Here is a 22,424-nt window from a genome sequence, read left to right as displayed (position 1 = left end):
GAAAAACAAACAATGAAAGTTTGAGAATATGAGTAAGGTAGGCCAGAGGCATGCATGCAAAATATTTATGAAAAGGTGTTCTGAGCAAGATCTCTGAATTAAGTTAAAGTAGGCAAAGAAATGATGATTTAGGTGTGGAGTTAGTAGTGTGCGAGTTGGTTTTACAAAGGCTCAACCACTTTATCAATCAAGGATGGCCATCAAAGCAATCTAGTTTGCCTCAAGAAGTGCAACCTTATTTTCCATACAGAGATGAGATTTTGTCTGACAAAGGTATCAATATGGAAGGTCTGACAGTGATCGTTCCAATGTCTTTGCAACAAGAGTACATTACTATCTTGCATCGTGGTCACCCAGGAACCAAATCTACCAAAACAAGGGCGAGAGGACTAGTATTTTGGCCTTCTATGTCACAAGACATTGAGAGATCACTTTTTTCTTGTTCAGTGTGTAATAGTACAAAACTGCATCAACAGAAGGAACCACTTCAGCTAAACCAGATTCTGGAACTACCTTTGTTGATAGTAGTCACAGACATTTTTGAGTGGAATGTTCAGCATTATTTGGTGGTAGTAGACTCTTACTTCAATTGGTTCAAGATTGACCTACTTCCTAATCTAGCATCCAGTACTAACATTACTAAAATTAAATGTCATTTTGCAGTACATGGTAGCCTGCACAAAGTTATTTCTAACAATGGCACACAGTTTACAAGCCAACAGATTTGCTGAAGAATGGGACTTTACTCATGTCACGAGTATTCCTCAGTACCCACAGTCAAATGATTTGGCAGAACATGCAGTTCAAAGTGCAAAATAGTTACCTGAGAAATCAAAACTAAACAATAATGATGTTTTCCTGAATCTCTTGAATTTCAGAAATGTTCCTCACGATAAATATCTTGGTTCACCTGCTCAGAGACTTCTGTCAAGTCAATCCAGAACCAGATTACCAATCAGTAGTCAATTGTTGGTTACATGTGTAAAGAACAACAGGTCAGAGAAAGCCAATCTGTTGAAGAAGTGTTTAACCCAGAAGTCCTACTATGATAAAACCAACAAACAACTCAATCTATTACGAGAAGGAGAAGTGGTAAGGATGCAAATGTTCAAAGGTTTTGACTGGATTGTTGTCATTAAATATTTGTCCAGAGCCGAGATTATACATTATGGAATCACAAGGAGCAGTTTTTTAGGTGGAATCTGAAGCATTTGAGACCTGTGTTTGAGCCTATATCACAACACATAGCCTGTGAGAAAGACTCTTTATCTCAGAGTCAGTTGTCTGGTCTTCCAATTCCTGAGGAAGTTCCAGAGGACATTCCTATTCCTGTGACGAATCCAGAAGTTCCTGATATGAGTTGTGCACCGAAGACTGTCCCTGTTGCTAAGTTTGGTCCAGATTGTTATGTTACGTGATATGGTCACATCTCTAAACCTTGTAGTAGATATGAAGCAACCTGGACATGAACATTGTGCTTTGTTTCTAATGTATATAGTAATGCATGCCTAACTCTGATATTATTTTTTACAAAGGGCAATCTTTTTAAGATGGAGGGTGTGGATCAATGTGTGTGTATATACCTTTAAAAATCTATCCAATGGCTTACACAAGTGTATAAACACTGAGCACGTGCAGGCTAGACTGCCATTTTGTAGTAACCCTTTGAGATATAAGCATGTATGTATGTATGTAAGGTCTATCTCTTAGCCATTTCATTTGTATTTTATGATGCTGCTATCCATCCTAATGTGTTTCTATGTATTAAAGCATCTAAACAAAATACACCGCATGCCTGTCATCTATGTGATAGAGAAAGCTGAGTGACAGTTCTAGAGTTTGAAGGTCATCTATGTCCTCTGTGACATACAACAATATGAATTCATATTGATTACATGGTTACATAAGTCTATTCTCACACATATGTTGTTAATCTGTGAAATACACAACAATGTATCACATGTTTTGATATAATTGCAACCTTAGGTAATTCATTGTATGTGTAGTTGTATTGCGAGAAGGATGGATTATTCGGGGGGGGGGTCAGCAGCACCACTGGGTGACTATTCGCATTTCTGTCAGTAAATTTTCTGCATAAGCCACAAACAACTGATCTGTTATGTGTCCTGATATGGCATCAAACTGCTCAAACACAACTTGCTCTTGAAATATATATAGGCATATGTTGTGCAATTGATGTAAGTACATGACATTGTTATAGTTGTATGACTGTATACATGGTACCAGTGTGTGTTATGTGATGAATGACTACGGCTGTATGCGTAGGTCATTTCAGAAATCATGTAGTCCAATGCAATTGAAATGTTAAGTGGAATACACAATTAAGCACAAACATACATGTGGATGCTACCAGACATACCCAACCAGAGTGAAAACACAATCTGCTAGCTGACTGATGTCTCACATGTCACCCCTTCAAGGCTAGCTTTTAAAGAAAAATTGCCAAGGACTCCAACAATAACCACCAAAGTTTCTTTAGCTATGTCAAGAACCTAAGTGGAAACTCTCAGATCTGCTCTGAGTTAGTGCAGAATGGCACAAAATGCACTGAACCGACTGATATTGCCAACATTCTGGCAGACAGGTTTAGTGCAAACTTCACCCCTCTTACTCCCTAAAGGGCCCCATAACCATACCAGAAGAATGTAGAGCCCCAGCAATCCCTGACACACAGGTTAAAGCAGCCCTATCCAAAGCCAAAAACACAGCTTCAGTGGGACTGGACGGTGTCTAAGGCTGTGTCTTACATGAACTCAAAAATGAACTAACCCCTCACCTAAACACACTGTTCAAACTCAGCATCTCTACAGGCTACATTCTCATAGAGTAGAGCACAGCAACAGTTATCCCGCCCCACAAAGGTGGAGCCACAAAGGACCCTGGGAACTATCGCCCTATAAGCCTGACTAGCCTGGTCTGCAAGATTATGGAGCACATCATCATGGAACTCATTAACAGAGACATTAGGAACCAACAAACATTGGACCCTACCCAGTTTGGCTTTGTTAAGGGCAGATCATGCCTCCTAAACCTGGTGACTTCTTTGAGACAGTTACCAAGGCTTGAGACAAGGGAAAGGAGTGCCACACAGCCTACCTAGACCTTGCAAAGGCTTTCGACACCATTCTCCATTCTGATATTATAGACAACCTCACCAGCCTGAACATAAACCCCTACGTCACGAGATGGGTTGCCAATTTGCCCACTGCTAGAACCCACATGGTGAGAGTTGCAGGTTCTAGGTCCATCTCTAAATCGATTACAAGTAGCGTCCCCCAGGGCTCAGTCCTAGGACCCCTCCTGTTCGGTATATACTTCTCAGTGGTACAGGCAAGCACAGGAGGACTATATCTAACCAAGTTCTCAGATGACTGCAAACTGGGGGCCATAATTGACTCTCTGGCTGATACAGACATCCTACAGAAGGGTCTCACTGAGATGGATACCTGGTGTCAAAATCATGGCCTCAAGCTAAATGCCAAAAAGTGCGTAGTCATCCCCTCTGGAAAAAAACAAAGTACCCGCGAACTACCACATACATGGTAGTCCACTAAATACAGAAAATGTAATAAGGGATCTGGGGACCCAAGTAGATAGTAATCTCTCCTTTGATAATCATATTGCCAAGGTGATTAGAAAATCATTCTATGTAGCCCACCTAATCACAAAAGGGTTCACATCTAGAACAAAAGAGGTTATTGTGCCCCTCTACTCATCACTCATCAGACCCATCATAGAGTACAATGCCGCATTTGGGATGTACCTTACAAGATACCTGCAACAGCTGGAAAGACCACAGAAGTACCTCACCAAGAGGTTTACCGGCCTCAAACAGATGCCCTATGCAGCCTGACTTTAGAAACTCCAGCTGTACTCGGTTGCTTACCGCTTACTCAGAGGTGATCACTGCCTGACATACAAGGCCATGTCCAACCCAAAATTGATGGACATGCTTCACCTAAAAAAAACCCAAATCCCTAAGAGCCACATGCTCTAGGGATCTAAACCTCACCACAATGATAAATGGGATGTGCTAGAAGGATAGATTCCTGTCCCAGAGACTCCTCATGCTTTGGAACAGGATTCCAATCTACATTAGGCAGAGCCCCTCACTAACACTCTTCAAGAAAAACCTTGATGAGTGGATGGGAAACAGAAAATTTACCCCTGGATCACTGCAGTGGCTCTGCTGGACAGAGGCACAGGGAACAAATGACTCTGCTGGACAGAAGCACAGGGGACTAATGTAAGGGGGCGGTGGAAGCCAACACATTCTGGCTAGGCTTATAGAGGCCCTCGGGCAGATAGCCTAGTACTTTCCTATAAACCTATGAACCTATGCATGTATAGACAAATCATGACTCTCCTCATCTGTGAAGTAGACCAACATGTCATCATGGACTCTTTCTAAATGTACTCTGGTAATATCCCATCTGTGAGTGAAAGACGTGTGATTTGTTCATGCTACATCCATGTCTGTTACATCTGTTAGATGTCTTCAAGAAGGTCAAAAAGGGCATGCATGATGATAACACTCTCATCCTGCAGAACTTGACCAGGCTAATGGATTTGACACAAATCCACAGTGAGGTATTACTGCAACACTGTCACAACTAGCCATGAACACGTACATCAACAAGTTGGTAGACCACTGGATCACATACGTGAGATCTAAATATGTGGATGTGTGTGAAGTGTCGTATATCTAGAGTTCAGTGATCAAGTCTGTACCTTAGGGCTGTGTGCTAGGCCCTTCCCTGTCCATTATTTAGATCACAGACATCAAGAATGACACACACATCATGTATGCAAACAGCTGTCTGGAGGACTTCAGACTGTGTACAATCACTGAATCCAACTGTGATATTATTATAATGCAGATAGTATCAACACACACATAAGATTGTTGCTGCAGCCATGGAGACACAAGGTGAAACAAAATCACAGGGGGATTTCTTACATTATAAAAGCAAACCCACAACCTGATGATAATGTAAACAGCACACCCATATGAGCAGACCAAGTGGTATGTGACATGTGTACTGAGGTAGATGGTTATGCAGAACGTCCACCAGCAAGCGCACACAGTAGTGACTACTCCCTTGTATGTAACACAACTCCTGAGTATGTGCAGGACACCCACATCAAAGGCCATTATACTTCCATATTTCACAGCTTTCATTACACTAATAATTGAGTACAATGCACTATTTTTCATGTACATCACAACACATCTTCCAGGGATGCATAACTTAAGTGTACCACATTTGCCACAGGGAGCTCTCACCCATCTTATTGGACATATCTAGGTATTATTTTTGTTGCATAAATATTACTGTTTGATGGTGCAGTACCCCATCAAGGTGCTATACCAGGTGTGGGTGTAATACCTGTTCCAGTGATGCACACAGTACATACATATTTGTTTGACAACATTGATGACATGAACAAAATTGGCTCTTTGGTAGTTTTATACTATAAGCTCCATATGCCTAAAAAAGTGTGTATTCTATACAAAAAAAAAAACAGACATCCAAGCAAATAAAACAACAAACAGAACTTTAATAAATACAAGTTAAACACTTTCATCCCTACCACAAACTTGGGACTTCATCAGAACAATGTCATACACAGAATCACTTGCTTAAATACTTAAAAAATATTTAAACAGTTATTAAGTAAAGCAATTTAAGATGGCAATTAAAATGAATCTTGTTATTGCCTCATTATTTTCTTAAAGGCCAAAGTACCCCATTTACCTTTACACACAGAAAAATATTCTTTTGTACCATATCAAATACAAATTTAGATACACACACAAAAAAACATATATAAACATATTATATAAAAACATATTATGTAGCAAGTCATACAAGATAAAAATTCCAACTAAATAATGCAGCTAAAAAATGCAATTAAATAATTTAAAAATTCAAAGCCCTCTTCTTTAAAACAGGCAAAATAGAAACCAAGTCATTAATACCCAGTGGTATGTGGGATTTTAACTTAATTATCCAGGAAAATTCTCTAAGTTCAAGAAAAAGTTCCCACCACCCTCCTCTTGAATTCAAAGGTACCAATTCTAAAATACCAAATCTAAACTTGATAAAACCCAGACATTGTAAAGAATCCTTGAATAGAGAGTTATTGATGTTCTTTTTAGAAATTGCATAGACATGCTTGCACATCCTAGTTTTAAGTCTCCTTTTTGTTTTCCCTACATGATAACTACCACATTGGTCACAAACAGCAATATAAACCAGTCCTTTAGTATTATAGTGGCCTTTAGTCATTTTAACTGTGCAAACTATATCTTTTGAAATGATACTATCCTTGTCCAAAATGTATGGACATGATCTAAAAGTCCCACATTTTGTTGTGCCCTTAATACTTAAAGTGCAGGGCAAGTTGATATTCTCAAATAAATATTTAAAGTTCTTTCTGGTCTTATACACAAAATGAGGTTCAACACCTAAGGTCTTCAATGCATTTGGATTACTTTTAAAAATTAACCAATTTCTCAAAATAATTTTCCTAATCTCCCTCTCCCCTTGACCATATGGAATAACCATCTTTTTGGTACAATCGGGGCATCTGTTGTTGTTGGTGCATGAGTCCCAATACTTAATATCACCTAATAATAGTTTAAATTTCATTACCCAACCCACTATTATTTCCACTTTTATGTTACTAAGCAAATCAACAGGATAGCCCCTATGTAAAAACATGTTAGTAATTTTCTCCATCTGCATATTCAAGGTGGTGAGATCTGAACACATTCTTGCCGCTCTAACCAATTGTCTTTTAAAACATTCATTTTGATGTGCTTAGGATGAAAGCTCTTAAAATCTAAGTAGTTGTTAGAAAAGGTGGGTTTCCTAAATATTTTTGAACCAAAGAACTGGTTACCATAATCTTTATATATTGTGACATCTAAATAATCGATAGAATGTTCAGAAGTAGTTGTGGTAAATTTAAAAAATGGACACAAACTATTCAAATAATCCACAAATAATAGGGGTTGGTTAGACAAATCTCTCCATAAAAAAAAAAATATCATCCAGGTATCTAAAATAACATAGCCATTGTGAAGAAAATTTTGAATTGAGGGCATGCTTAAGTTCCCAATAATAGAAGACCATATTATCATACAAGGGGGCACAATTTGCCCCCATTGCCACACCATGGATTTGTATATAAAACTCACCCTGGAACATAAAATAATTATTTTTAAGTATAAATTCCATGGCTAACATAATAAAATTAATTAATGTATCACTAAAAACTGTAAGATACTTGATAGCATCATAAAAAAGTCCAAGACCCTCCTCATGGGGTATAGATGTAAATAAATCAATTACATCGATAGTTGAAAAACTACAATCTTCAGAAAACCAATCTTTGTTGATTTGATTTAAAAATACCATGAGTCCTTCAAGAGGTATGTAATAGGGTCTAAAACATATCCACTAAAACAAATCCAATATAGTAGATATAGAACAAAGTGCAATTAATAACAACATCATTAGAGGAGCTGTGAGGTATGAGAACAGACATCCTGACCCACAGAATGACTTTGAAACAGATTTTCTGGATGAATATGTGGAACAAGATAACAAGTGTTATAGTAATAATTTTCCCTAAGTAAGAAGGTCTGAATGCCTAGAAGATAAAAATAAAAATAGGTAAAAAGTTTTTGAACCAACACACCAATTTCACAAGAGGCAGGAGAAGGGGGAGAATATGGAGGAATTAAAATGCAATGACGTTATGCCCCTGAGTCAAAACACTTGGATTATAAGTACACGTGATGACAGATTTAATTCATTTAATGGTTTTAACATATTTAATTATACACATTTGCAACTGAATGAAACATTCTTCACTCTGTTTAACAAAAGTTATAAATTTGTTCCATCTTTTAGAATAGGTGTGGTGTGTACTATTACTGAATTAAAATTATTTACAAGAAAGCTTAATTTACAGCTATGTTCAGGATCAGGAGACACCAGGGATGGGAACCTTATTATTCAGGAGGAAGAGTTGTTTCAACCCCCCTTTACACCCACTTATTCTGGCCTTTGGGAATCTGTGTGTTGCAGATGTCTATTCTACTTTTATGAATCACAGTTATTATACCAATTAGAAGAATGGGTTTAACTTGACTAAGAATGAGCACAAATTGATGCAAAGTTTAAGGCATGATAATACTTTATGGTTTATAAAGCCTAATAAGGGCGGGGGAATTGTTATTTGTAATAAGATTGATTATGTTAACTCTTTGACCAAGGTGTTTTCAGATAGTACAGAATATCTTATTTCCTCTAAAAATGAAGTTTTTATTACCTATAAAAAGATTTATTCATTGATTGAAGATGCACTTTGCAGAGTGCCATTTCTGAAGATCATAACTTTTTAAAAGTTGACCATCCCTTGATCCCAGTGGCCTTTGGTGTACCAAAGGTACAGAAGAATATTTATGACCCACCTTTTAGGATTATTATGTCAGCCAGTGATAGCCCCACCCACCCCTCATTGTTTTTATTGATAGATTATCGAAGGATGTTTTAGACCCTATTACATACCTCTTGAAGGACTCATGGAAATTTTTAACTAAAATCAATAAAAATTGGTTTTCTGAAGGATGTCGTTTTTTAACTATCAATGTAATTGATTTATTTACATCTATACCCCATGAGGAGGGTCTTGGACTTTTTTATGATGCTATCAGGAATCTTACAGTTTTTAGTGATACATTAATTAATTTTATTATGTTAGCCAAGGAATTGATACTTAAAAATAATTATTTTATGTTTGAGAGTGAGTTTTATAAACAAGTCCTTGATGTAGCAATGGGGGCAAATTGTGCCCCCTTGTACTCTAATATGGTCTTATATTCTTGGGAACTTAAGCATGTCCTCAATTCAAAATTTTCTTCACAATGGCTATGTTATTTTAGATACCTGGATGATATTTTTGTTTTATGGAGAAAATCGTCTAAGCAACCCCTATTATTTCTGGATAATTTGAATAATTTGTGTCCATTTTTTAAATTTACCACAACTACTTCTGAACATTCTATTGATTGTTTAGATATCACAATATATACAGATTATGGTAACCAGTCCTTTGGTTCAGAAATATTTAGGAAACCCATCTTTTCTAACAACTACTTAGATTTTAAGAGCTTTCATCCTAAGTTCACCAAAGGGAATATTTTTTAAAGGGCAATTGGTTAGAGTGGCAAGAATGTGCTCAGATATCACCACCTTCAATATGGAGATGGAGAAAATTACTAACATGTTTTTAGATAGAGGCTATCCTATTGATTTGCTTAGTAGCATAAAAGTGAAAATATTAGTGGGTTGGGGAACAAAATTTAAACCATTATTAGGTGATATTGAGTATTGAGAGTCATGCACCAACAACAATACATGCCCCCGAATGTACCAACAACATGGTTATTCCATATGGTCAATGGAAGAGGGAGATTAGGAACATTTTATTTATTTTTTTTATTTATTTATTTTTTATTTATTTTATTTTATTTTTATTTTATTAAAAATAAAATAAAAATAAAATAAAAAAAAATAAATAAAAAAAGAGGGAGATTAGAAACATTATTTTGAGAAATTGGTTAATTTTTAAAAGTAATCCCAATGCACTTTTTTGTATAAGACTTTAAATATCTATTTGAGAACATCAAGTTGCCCCACATTTAAGTATTAAAGGCACAGCAAAATGTGGGACTTATAGACAATGTCCATACATTTTGGACAAAGACAGTATGGTTTTAAAAGATGTAGGTTGCACAGTTAAAATGACTAAAGGCAACTGTAATACTAAAGCACTGGTTTATATTGCTGTTTGTGACCAATGTGGTAGTTATTATGTAGGTAAAACAGAAAAGAGACTTAAAACTAGGATTTACGAGCATTTGTATGCAATTTCTAAAAAGAACATCAATAACTCTCTGTTTAGACATTCTTTACAATGTCCGGGTTTTACCAAGTTTAGGTTTGATATTTTAGAATTGGTACCTTTGAATTCAAGAGGAGGGTGGCAGGAACTGTTTCTTGAGCTTAGGGAATTTTACTGGATAATTAAGTTAAAATCTCACTTACCACGGGTATTAATGACATGGTTTCTATTTCATCTGTTTTAAACAAGAGGGCCTTGAATTTTTTAATTATTTAACTGCATTTTTTAGCTGTATTGTTTAGTTGGAATTTTAATCTTGCAAACATGCTACATAATGCATTTTTATATAATATATGTTTATATGTATTTTTGAATGTATATCTAAGTTTGTATTTGATATGGTACAAAACAATATTTTTCTGTGTGCAAAGATAAATGGGGGTACTTTGGCCTTTAAGAAATTATAAAGGTAACAACAAGATTCATTTTAATTGCTATCTTAAATTGCTTTACTTAATAGCTGATTAAGTAATTTTTAAGTATTTAAGCAAGTGATTCTGGGTATGACATTGTTCTGATGAAGTCCCAAGTTTGTGGTAGGGACAAAAGCACTTAACCTGTATTTATTAATGTTCTGTTTGTCATTTTATTTGCTAGGATGCCTGTTTTTTTATACAGAACACGTGCTTTTCTAGGAGAATGGAGCTTACAGTGTTAAACTACCAAAAAGCCAATTTTGTTCATTTTGTTTATTGTGGCTCTTTTCCAGTGTTGTTTTGTTATGTAACATTTTTGACATACGTTGCATTAGTGACAGTGTGGATTGCTCCATATATATGAAATGCACACCAATCAACTACCCTGGATTGATCATAATCTCACATAGAGGTATAGCAATGTCCCTCCTAACACCTCCAGCAGATGTTACAGTGTCAGGATGGTATGCTTGATTCCCCTCATAGATTTCTAACATGTCATAATAGTTGTGTAAGTGTGTTCATGCAGAAGCATCTATGATCACTTACAATCACATAGGTTATGTCAGAGACACGGGATTACTGTTAGTATTATTCTGACATTGTCCATGATTGTGATTGTTGCTGTTTACTGCTGTCCATGAGCCTGTAACTATGTGTTCCACTTGGTTGAGACCCCTGCTGACACTATTTCAGGCAACTCATTTTGCACAGCTTCACAGTATGCACCTAGCCCCTAATATATATAACATTCTTGATATATTTCCTCTCTATTGTTCATGTCAGGATGCTTATATCACAAAGAATTCTTCTCCATTGTTATGTCACCTTGTGTGACCATCACGTAATTTACATTCACTATGCAGTCTGTACAGTGTCATGTTGATATGTGATTAGGGTTCCTGCTACAACTGTCTTCATTGACATGCCCTCATCTGCTGTGCATTGACATATTTCACCTGTCCTCTTTCCCTGTGTTCATTCCTATGATTCATCTGTGTGACCCTGTTCAATTCACACACTTCCCCTAACAAATGATTTACATTGGTAATATCTCAGCTGTGTACCATTATGGATCATTTCCACAACTTTTTTTCAGTATGCCTGACACAGGTTTCCATAATAGTCTACACTGTATACACTTTCATATAATGCATTGGAACTATATACATTGTTTTATTCATAACACTGGTAATCTTTCTGGCATATCAAGTAAACATGTGTTTGCCCATAGGTAAACAGGTTTACATGTCTGCTGCTGACTTTGCTGCATTACACAGTTTCCTGGCCAGCAACACTGTAGCTCACCATGAAACCATGCTTATTTATGTTTAAATACGATGCTCTGCATGAATATGTAATTAGCACTGCTGCTTACCCCGCAAACATGTAAACTCCATGTAGGGTTTGCGATAAATCTACACTGAATTGATTGAATCGCCAGGACTGTTCTTATATACTTTGAAAATTGCTAGTATAACCAGTTTTGCATTTTCTGAAGGATATGATATCCGAAACTTATATACTGAGTACAATCCACAAGTTGGTGAAATGAGTTACATTGTGCAAAATGAAAGATAAGAAGCGGACAACTCTCATTTAAAAGAGTAACAGAACAACAGATATTGATCTAGTTCCTGAACAATTAGAATTATGAAACTCTAATGAGTGGCATTACTGACTGCATTTAATGCTCACTGGTTTACCAGAAAATCACGTGCTTTACAAGGGCGGCAAAAATCAGAAACATTCTGCAAAACTACCTACACACTTATAAAATAGTGGGCTGTTGAGAGGCTGAGCTTTACCCTCTGCTCGGTGTATCCACACACAACCACATACCCACACATATACACATGCGCACACACACACACACACACACACACACACACACACACACACACACGCACACTCACAAACGTATGCATGCTTACTCAAACACGTGCACCTACACATATGGATACATGCAGACATGCACATTTGCACGCATGCATATTCATATGCAGACTCATACACACTTTCACAGACACACACACACACACTACTCATACTTACACAGATACCCTCATGCTGAAATCAAGTACAGCCAAAAAAACATAAGTCAAAACTGAAAGCACAGACATCTGTCATTCATCACAAGGAAGCTAAGAACTGCAAACTGACTTGTGCTGTAATGGAACGTATAGATTCCTTTTTTAATTAAAAAAAATTAAAAGTTCTAATATTTGTTTTCTAGTTGCTTGTAGGCTAGCTTGCTGAACAAAAAATAAACACGCAACTTATGCATTTATTCATTTTAATTTTGTCCCCATGTGAACTGTAATACATTATCTAAATTTCAACTTTTTCAGGAAGCTGTGAAAGCCAGGTAGCCCTTTTTTCCAATATTGTCTGTGACAAGAATTAAGTCTAATGTGGGGGGGGGGTGGCCAAGTGATTGGAATAGAGATAGAGTGCAATAGAGTGCAGATGGGTCATTACAAAAATGGAAAGAAAAAGAATAAATACCTAAGATATCTGGTCCAATTTAAACTATCAAATAAATAAATAAACAAACAGATGAATAAACATGGTCCTGCAAACTGATTGCCTCCTTCTTCACCAGCAATTTAAAAAAAAAGGTTAAAAATAAGCATGTAGTTGTGTGTGCAGATAATACATAAGGATGGAAAGGACTGAGTGGCATCGGCACATTTTTTTAAATAAATTCATTTACTGCTACTAACTGTAGTGATAGATAATTATGATGCAACTCAGCTTGAACTGTTGAACTTAGCCCTGACCAAAGAGATTTTGTAGCAGTCAGTCTCATACAGCTAAGATCTTTGTGATGATATTGGCTGCATTAATGGAGCACCTTCACAGTGAGCGTTAGGCCATAGGCAATTACCTGGGGAGCCTTGTGCTAGAGCTCACTGGTGGGAAGATTTGCTTATAATAAGATTAGGAATAGGTTAGAGTTAAGGCCAGAGTGTAATTTAGGGTTAGTTGCATGGATAAGGTTAAGTTTAGTATTACTGTTAAGGATTTTTGTTTAGACATCAGGCTTGGGTTTAGGGGTATGTGGGTGGTATATCTTACATGGAAGGTTTTGATGATAATGACAGTGATGTAATAGTAATGATGTATTTTATTCATCTTCAACCAGACTGTACACAGGAAAATGATTCTGAAATGTTTGAATTTTTGAGCATTTGGGCTTGCTTTTCAATTTCTTGCATTAAACAAAATCAGCTGGTCACCTCATTGTGTTAGCAGCATTAGGTCATGTTGAATTAAATACTTACAATACAAACAGATGAAATTTGTGGCTGAAATAAAACCAAAGTTATATTATAAGCTGGTAAGTTCCATCATAACACTGTTTTTTTCTGTTGCATTGTTAGTATGGTTGCAATAGTAAGTGCTTTAAGTTATAAATTAGTAATTAGCTAGCCTGCACATAAATAAAGTAGTAATATTTAAATAAAGTAGTAATAATAAATATATTCTGGTAAACTAAGTGATAATACGTGTGATCACAAATGACACACTAGTTATGTGGTATCCAGCAACACCATGCAGCAGTTTTAATAAATGAATGATCACATTTCTTGTTGAGATGACACAGAGGGTAGCATTTCAGCCTCTCGGCACTTAGTTCTCCAGTCCTTTGCTTGCCTGCCTTCTGGATACAGTCTGCTTGCTTTCCCTGTGAATATTTGATGTTTTAGCCAGTGCTGCTGTACTTTCACATCCAAAAAACACGCGTTAAGTTACAAAAAGATTTTCTGAGGTGCTCATGTGTGCACACCATGTGTGAGTGTACATATTCCTGTATGAGAGAACTTGCCCCTGTGTGTCTGTGCATGTGCGTGCACGCACGCGCGCACGTGCACGCGCGCGCGTGTGTGTGTGTGTGTGTGTGTGTGTGTGTGTGTGTGTGTGTGTGTGTGTGTGTGTGTGTGTGTGTTACATGATAGTATGGTGTCCCATCCTCAGTTAGTTTCATTACCATACTGTGAGTGTTTGAGCTAAGATCTGACTCATCCCTCAATCCTAAAGTGGCTGCAGCAGGTAATTAGAGATGAATAAATGAACAAAGAATGAATGAGCATTTCTCATATAGTAAAATGAAAAAGTAAAAAGTTAAAATGATCATGAGAGTTTTTACACTGATTCAGCATCTTCTAATTTGAACAGTGTATAACATTTGCTTTCGGAATCATATTTAACTATTATATGCAACTAAGGGCCGATTTCATTAAGAAAATATAAGATATTTCTTCATTCAAAGAGAATCAAAAGTCTATAATATACAAATGAATTATAGTTTAAAGTGTAATCCATAAGGTCGAGACGTGTACAGTATTATGTTTTGACCAAGTCAATAAAGGAAAATTGAATACATACCCTTAAATTATAAAGCTCATCTTCAACAGAAAGTTTTTACAATGGACAAATAACATATTCATATTTTCTAGTCTCCTCTTGAAGCCATTCATTTTTTGTGTTCTGTTCTAAGAAACATGAAACTGCTGTTACCTTAAGAATAACTCTTACATTATGTGACTTTCTTTACTTATTTTATTTATATATTTATTTGTTTGTTTATTTTTGAGCCTCTGCTTAAATAACTTCTTAAGAGTTGTATAGCTGTTAACTCCTGTAGCAATGGCTAATCTTACAAAACTCTTTTTTTTTCTGTTAGAAGCCTTACAAATGCAAAGAAAAAGATTCAAACTTGAAAAAAAGCAAACAAGTTGTTTGTCCACCTCTGTGTATTCTTTTTTTTTTTTTGGTTAAATCATTTTGCTAGAAATTTTGCAAATGCAAAGGAAAAGATTCAAACTTGAGAAAAAGCAGAATTCTTATAGCAAATCTTCCCAGCAGTAAGGTCTAGCACAAGGCTTATATCAAGAGAAAAAACAGCTTCACAGCACTGAGCTAAAAACAAAGTTTTAATGCAAATATCAAAGCTTTCGGACAAAGTCCTGGCTTTGCCCGAAAGCTTTGATATTTGCATTAAAACTTTGTTTTTAGCTCAGTGCTGTGAAGCTGTTTTTTCTCTTGACTTTTGTTTATTTGCCAGCTCCACTTTATCACAGCTGTGTTTGTTTCTCTGATTTTACAAGGCTTATATCACAATTCTGCTATTATATTTTTATTTAAATCTTGCAATTAACTTATCATCTCACTTCTCAGACGTATACTTTTGCTTGTTATACATCTTTCGTATACAGTTGTATTTCTCAGACAAACTTAAATTTGCAGTAAAAGACAAATGTTTTCTTTGATACATCTGACTTCTTGACATTGGCATATAATTTATAAAAGCTCTCAATGTTTCACAAAAGTTTCATGTACACATTTCCCAGCTCATTGGATACTACACTTTTCCATTTGGCATTCCTACACAATCTCGATGAGAAATTCCATAAGCTTCAGTAGCTCGCAGAAAAAAAGATGCATGGCATAAGGCTTAATAATTTTCTCCATAGGAAATCATTGCTGGTGTGATTTCTAAGAGTGCTCTGTCAATTATTCACTTTTTTAATGAGAATTTTCCCATCTTTGAGTTGGTGCAACCTTGGAATTAGAACATATAAGTTCGGGGGTAGATTGGCTTAACTCCCCTTCAGAAAACAAGAAAAAATGATTTTTTTGCCCTCTTGATTTTTGGGCATTTTTTTCCTTCTGTTGAAGCATTATCTTTCAGGAAATCACCATTTCAAAGTAGAACATCTCCATTCCCTATCTATGATAATTTTATGGATAAAATCCAGGTGCAATTTAAACTGTGCTTTCCAGTTTGTCCACATATTATTTCAATCTCCTATCCTTCTGTTTAAAAATACCCAAGACCACACTAGAGGATTTTTACAGACCTTGGTAGACTGTTGCTGACTTCTACCCTTTGGTATTCAATAAACATCTCAATGACTCCTGCATCTATTGACCCCCATCTCCTACAGTTTGCAATGTCAAGTTTATTTTCAATGCTTTTGTTGTATAGCACCAATAATATATGATTCTCATTAGATGGTCCCACACAAAGGGGTAGAATGGCTATTTTGCTAGTACATTCCATACTTCCTCTCAGTGATCATGATTTAGTGTACAACTATCTTCTTCTTCTTCTTCTTTCGGCTTTTCCTGGTTAGGGGTCGCCACAGCAGATCATCTGTCTGCTCATGACTGGCAGTGGAGTTTTATGGTGTTGAGTTGCCAGGCCGGTGTCCAACCTTCCAGAGAAGGCACACACACAGACACACACACACACACACACACACACACACACACACACACACACACACACACACACACACTCACACCTAGGGCCAATTTTAGAGTGTCCAATCCACCTACAGCATGTCTTTGGGATGTGGGAGGAAACCGAAGCACCCGGAAAAAACCCACATGACCACAGGTAGGACATGCAGACTCCGCACAGAAGGCACCCCAGTCGAGGATCATAGGTTCATAGGTTGATAGGTTGGTACTAGGCTATCGGCCCTAGGGCCTATGCAAGCCTAGCCATAACAATTCCCTGGATATTTCTTCCCACAATATTTACTTCTCTGAGCTCCTGTCTAGCAGGGCGACTGACATGATCCCAGGGGTGAATTTCCTATCTCCCATCCAATCATCAAGGTTCCTTTTGAAGAGGGCCAATGAGGCACTCTGCTTGACATGTATGGGCAGTCTATTCCAGAGTATGGGGAGTCTCTGGGTCAGGAACCTATCCCTCCAGCATGTTTTGTTCATTGTGATGGCAAGGTTTAGATCCATGGAGCATGTGGCTCTGAGGGATTGGGATTTCTTTAAGTGGAGCATGTCCAACAGCTCAGGGATTGACATGGCCTTGTATGTTAAGCAGAGATCATCTCTGAGTAGACGATATGCCACAGAGTATAGCTGAAGTTTTTTTAGATGGTCAGCATATGGCATCTGCTTTAGGCCTGTGATTCTTTTAGTGAGGTATTTCTGTGGCCTTTCCAGCTGTTGCAGATGTCTTGTGAGGTACATACCAAATGGGGCATTATACTCTATAATGGGTCTAATGAGGGATAAGTACAGTGGGACAATGACCTCCTTTTTTCTGGATGAAAAGCCCTTAGTGATGAGGTGTGCCATATAGAAGGACTTCCTGACTGTTGTGGCGATGTGGTTATCAAAAGTGAGACCACTGTCCACCTGTGTCCATAAGTCTCTCATCACACTTTCGATGTTTAGTGTCCTGCCACCTATGTGGTAATTCATGGGTACATGTTTTTTTCCAAAGGGGATAACTATACATTTCTTGGCATTAAGCTTGAGCCCATGGCTCTGGCACCAGGCATCTGTTTCTCTAAGGCCCTTTTGCAGAATATCCACATCATTTGGAGATTCAATAATGGCTCCCAGTTTGCAGTCATCTGCAAACTTTGTTAGCCAGAGTCTCTTAGTGTTGGCCTGTACTTCAGAGAAGTAGATGCCAAACAAGAGTGGTCCCAGGACTGAACCCTGTGGTACTCCACTTGTCACTTGTCTGGAGCTGGATTTGAAGTCAGCTACTTTTGCAGTCTGGCTTCTGTCAGTAAGCCAGTTGGCAACCCATCGAGTGACATAGGGATTTATGCCCAGCTTAGTAAGTTTATCTATGATTCCAGAGTGGGGGATGGTGTCAAAGGCCTTGGCGAGGTCCAGATAGGCTGTGTGGACTGCCTAACCCTCGTCCACAGCTCTGGAGACTGATTCAAAGAAGTCAATCAGATTCAGGAAACAAGATCGGCCCTTCACAAACCCAAACTGGGTGGGGTCCAGTGTTTGAAGGTTGCCACTGTCTTCATTTATATGTTCCATGATAATGTGTTCCATGCCCTTGCAGATCAGGCTTGTCAGACTGATGGGACGGTAGTTCCTGGGATCAAAGTCGGATCCTCCCTTGTGGAGCGGGATAACTGTAGCTGTGCTCCACTCAGTGGGCATGAAGCCTGAGGTGAGGCTATGATTAAACATGACACTTAGGTGAGGTGCCAGTTCATTTTGTAGTTCATGTAGTACACAGCCTGGGATGTCATCTGGTCCCATGGATGCTGTATTCTTAGCTTTGGAGAGTGCGGTTTCTATCTGTGTGGCCATGATTGTCAGAATTTGGCAATCTTTTAGTATTGAAATGGGCCCTTTAGGGGGTGAGAGAGGGGTGAAGTTGGCACTAAATCGATCTGCCAGGATATTGGCAATATCCTTGGGATCAGTATATTTAGTGCCATTCTGTTGTAGCTCAGAGCAGATCTGAGCATTGCCATTTAGATTCTTGACATAACTATAGAATGCCTTGTGGTTGTCTTTGGAATCTTTGGCAATTTTATTTTCATAACTAGCTTTTGAGGATTTTATGAGGAATCTCAGCTTCTTACTGAGGCTGGTGAGAGAGTTTTTTGCATCTTGGGATTTTCCTCTTTTTTGCAACAGTTTCTTGCTTCTGTTGTATAGTTTGTTTATAGCAGGGGACCACCAGATTGGCTTCCTTTTTTAGGAGAAGAGCATCTTGGTTCTATTTCAGATGGCACGATTCAAGTACAAGTGGATGTGCTCGTACAGTGCCTTAGTGTAGGATTCTGCAGTCGAACTTCCAGATCCCGTCTGTGTGGGTGTTGTGAAGTTTGTAACTTCTGACTTCAGTAGCTTGAAATTGGGTTTGGAAAAGTTTTTTAAGGAGGTTTCCTTACTGGGGGGTGGGGGTGGGATGTGGATGTCAAGGGTGATTTGCTTATGGTCAGACCTGACCAATGAGGGTGTGACCACTGGTGTGGAGCATCTATCTCCCATGTTGGTAATGACCAGGTCTAGGATATTGGAGCCCCTGGTGGGACAATGGATTAGTTGATCCAGGGCATTGGAATTTATGAATTCCAAGAACCATTGGGAAAATGAGTTGGTGCCCTAGTAGTTTTCCCAATTAATGGCAGGGTAGTTGAAATCACCCAGTATTAGAGTGTTTGGTTGTATCTTAATATTTTCCAGTATGTTTAGAAAGGTGTAGTGAGAATCTTGGGGCATGGTGGGGGATCTGTAGCAAGCTACAATTTGGATTGCAGTCTTACCTAGTGTTAGTTGCACCTGGAGAATTTCAGATGTATTGTGTTGGGCAACTAGCCTGGAGGTGTGAATATCCTTGGTGAATATGGACACTCCTCCACCTTTAGTGTTTTGGTCTTGGTTTTGTGGCCGAAAAGTGTGGTAAGAATTGTAGCCTGGTATTACAGGGGTGCTCCCTGGAGCCTTGAACCAGGTCTCAGTTACTGCACAGATATCGATGTTCTTCATTTTTAGGAGTGCCTCGAGAGACTGCATTTTGAGGTTTAGACTTCTAGCATTGAGTAGCATTACCTTCAGATTTTGCATGCTTATATCTGTTACTGTCAGAAAAATATGCATTAGTATATGTATTAGTAATATGCTTAGTGCATTTAGAGCTTGAAAAGGGTTAACACATTTATTCTATTTTACACTGCATAAATCTGTACAAATTGCAGAAGTTTCTGACCTTGTATTGTCATGAAATATGCACAGCTAAAATCTTTGCTTATGCCTTGGAAATTTACTGAGAAGCAGATGATTTCTGCTTGTGTCAGGAAAATAATGAATAGAACAATACCACTTGTATAAATGTTATGAAACTTAGACAAGGAGTTCCGCTTGTGCTGTGATAAAATACACATCTGCAGAAGCTATAGAAATTAGAACAAAGACTGCTTGAAAATATGAACTGCAATCAGCATTTGCTTGTGTCTGAGCTAGAAAAGTACCTTGAAATGTAACACATGCATTAGAACTATACAATAGAAGCTTGCAATGGGCTAGTCCCCACCAAGGCCAGGTTGTTTTTCTCAAAAAGTTTCTCACAAATCTAGTCATGTCAGCAGAAAATCTTAGTGACATCTGCTGTAGAACAATACTGAAAGTTGTGTTTGATTACGTCAGCTATAGAAGGGCATGTCTTGTAAAACAGTATAAGAATAGCATACTTCCTGTTAGTAGTTAGGCAAAATCTTGTATCTGCATGTTTTTGTCTCCTTGCTGCAAGTTATTAAATGTGCCTTAACTGAACCTTACGTGTATTGGTCTTTGAAGTTTTTTCCTTTGACAGTTACGGTGGTGGTTTTATCCTTTGAACCGTGCCTAAAAAAGGCACTATAGGGGTGGCAAGAGCTTTAGCCAGTAACCTCACTTCGCCTCGGATCAGACAGGCCAGGTGGCTTGAAACCGTACAGGGAAGAAACCACATTGGTTCTTCTTATTTGAAAAGTCCTCCGACTGAATTGTCGTACAAAAGAGGCCAGCCACTTTCTGAGCTGCGACTGAAGGACGGGTTTACACAAACCAGGTGATCAATCACGAAGCCTCAGGTAAGGTGAATCCACCTTTTTTTTCTGTTTTAGATCAGGGACTAGATTTGTATTGTTTTGTTGAGACTTTATTTTTACAAGTCAGGGACAAAAAAAATTACTGTCTTGTCATAGGTCAGGGAAACAGAGCAGGTAGGCAGTCATTCTGAAGAGACTATAACAAAATCCGTGGTTCCACGTTAAAAAATAAGGAGTTACATAACAATTAAAAGGGTAGAACAAAATGGGTAATAATTGCACAAAAAGACCCCAAAATCCGCCGTTAACCGAAGACGCAAAATACATGCAGTCACAGCATGCTAATATAAAATACTACTCAAAATGGGTTAATAAGTATGAATTTGACAGCAAATTAGAAAAATCCTCACTTATCAAACTTGTCAAGCAGCTTAAAACTGATTCTAAAGGTTGGGTAAAAAAGCAACGTCAATTAGGAATTCCTCAGGCACACAGGTGGATTGAGGAAGTAAACCGTAGGGAACAAAAGAATAATAATTCAAAAGCAATGTTTTTAGATAAGGAGGACAATAACTTAGTAATAGCATCAGCCCCTCCACCTGCCTTACCAGAATATGAAGCAAGTGAACAAGTTAGTCCACCCCCGTGATATCCTGCTGTCACTGTAAATAGAGACACTACAAAAGCGAAACCGTTTATTAGAGATCCCATCGAGACCAGGTCTCGAACACGGGCAGGTAATTCAAAAGGGGACATTGAGCTATATCAAATGGGTAGGAATTCATGATCTATGAGTGAAGAAGAAATATGCCCACTTATAGAAGTGCCTAATCCTCAGGCAGGGCATGACGGTCAGGAACCAACTATCCTAGTGTATAGACCCTGGACTCCGGAAAACATCCGGAAAGCCACTGAGGGAATTCCCCATCCAAAAGTTAATTTTAGAAAGTTCTTAGAAGATTTGCAAGGAATGAGGCTAAGTTATAATTTGAACAGAGAAGAGGTAGAAAAAGTAGTCAGACAAATTGTGGGACCAGATTGGCACATGATTAGTGGTGATTGGAATCCCCGTGACGCTGCACACAGGCCCCTCCCACATAGCAGCGCAGAGCTAGACAACAGAGTGAAAGGTCTTACAGACCATATCTCTGAGAAATGGAAGCCTAGGGCAGACTGGACTTGCATTAATCAATGCATCCCACAAGAAGGCGAAACTGTTGACAGATATTATGCCAGACTGTTAGAATGTTTTAATAACCATTGTGAAATGCAGGTTCCTGAAGATCAGACGCAAGATTCCCCATATGAGCAGCAGTTAAAGAATGCATTTTTGAAAGGCAATATTGCACCCATAAGCAGTTTTATTACAAAGCACATGGTAGATCATTGTACAAGCAGATTACAGTCATTACTTGAATATGCTAGGCATGCCGAAAGGCATTTTAATAGCAAAAAGAAAAAGAAAGCCCAAGTATTTTCTGTAGGAGATGGAGCAGAAGTTTATGTAGTACAGTCTGGGAAAAAGGGCAAGAGAAATGCCTAGGGAAACAAACAATCTGATCAGCGATCAAAGGACTTTGAAAGGCGAAAGAAAAGGGGTGAATGTTTTAAATGCGGTAAAAAAGGGACACTTGGCAAGGGATTGCAAGAAAAACAAGAAAGCAACCACGGAAGA

This window comes from Protopterus annectens, chromosome 11.part0 (genome assembly GCF_019279795.1).
Source record: "Protopterus annectens isolate FY-2018-M chromosome 11.part0, PAN1.0, whole genome shotgun sequence".
NCBI lineage: Eukaryota > Metazoa > Chordata > Ceratodontiformes > Protopteridae > Protopterus > Protopterus annectens.
Note: the sequence above shows the minus strand (reverse complement) of the source record.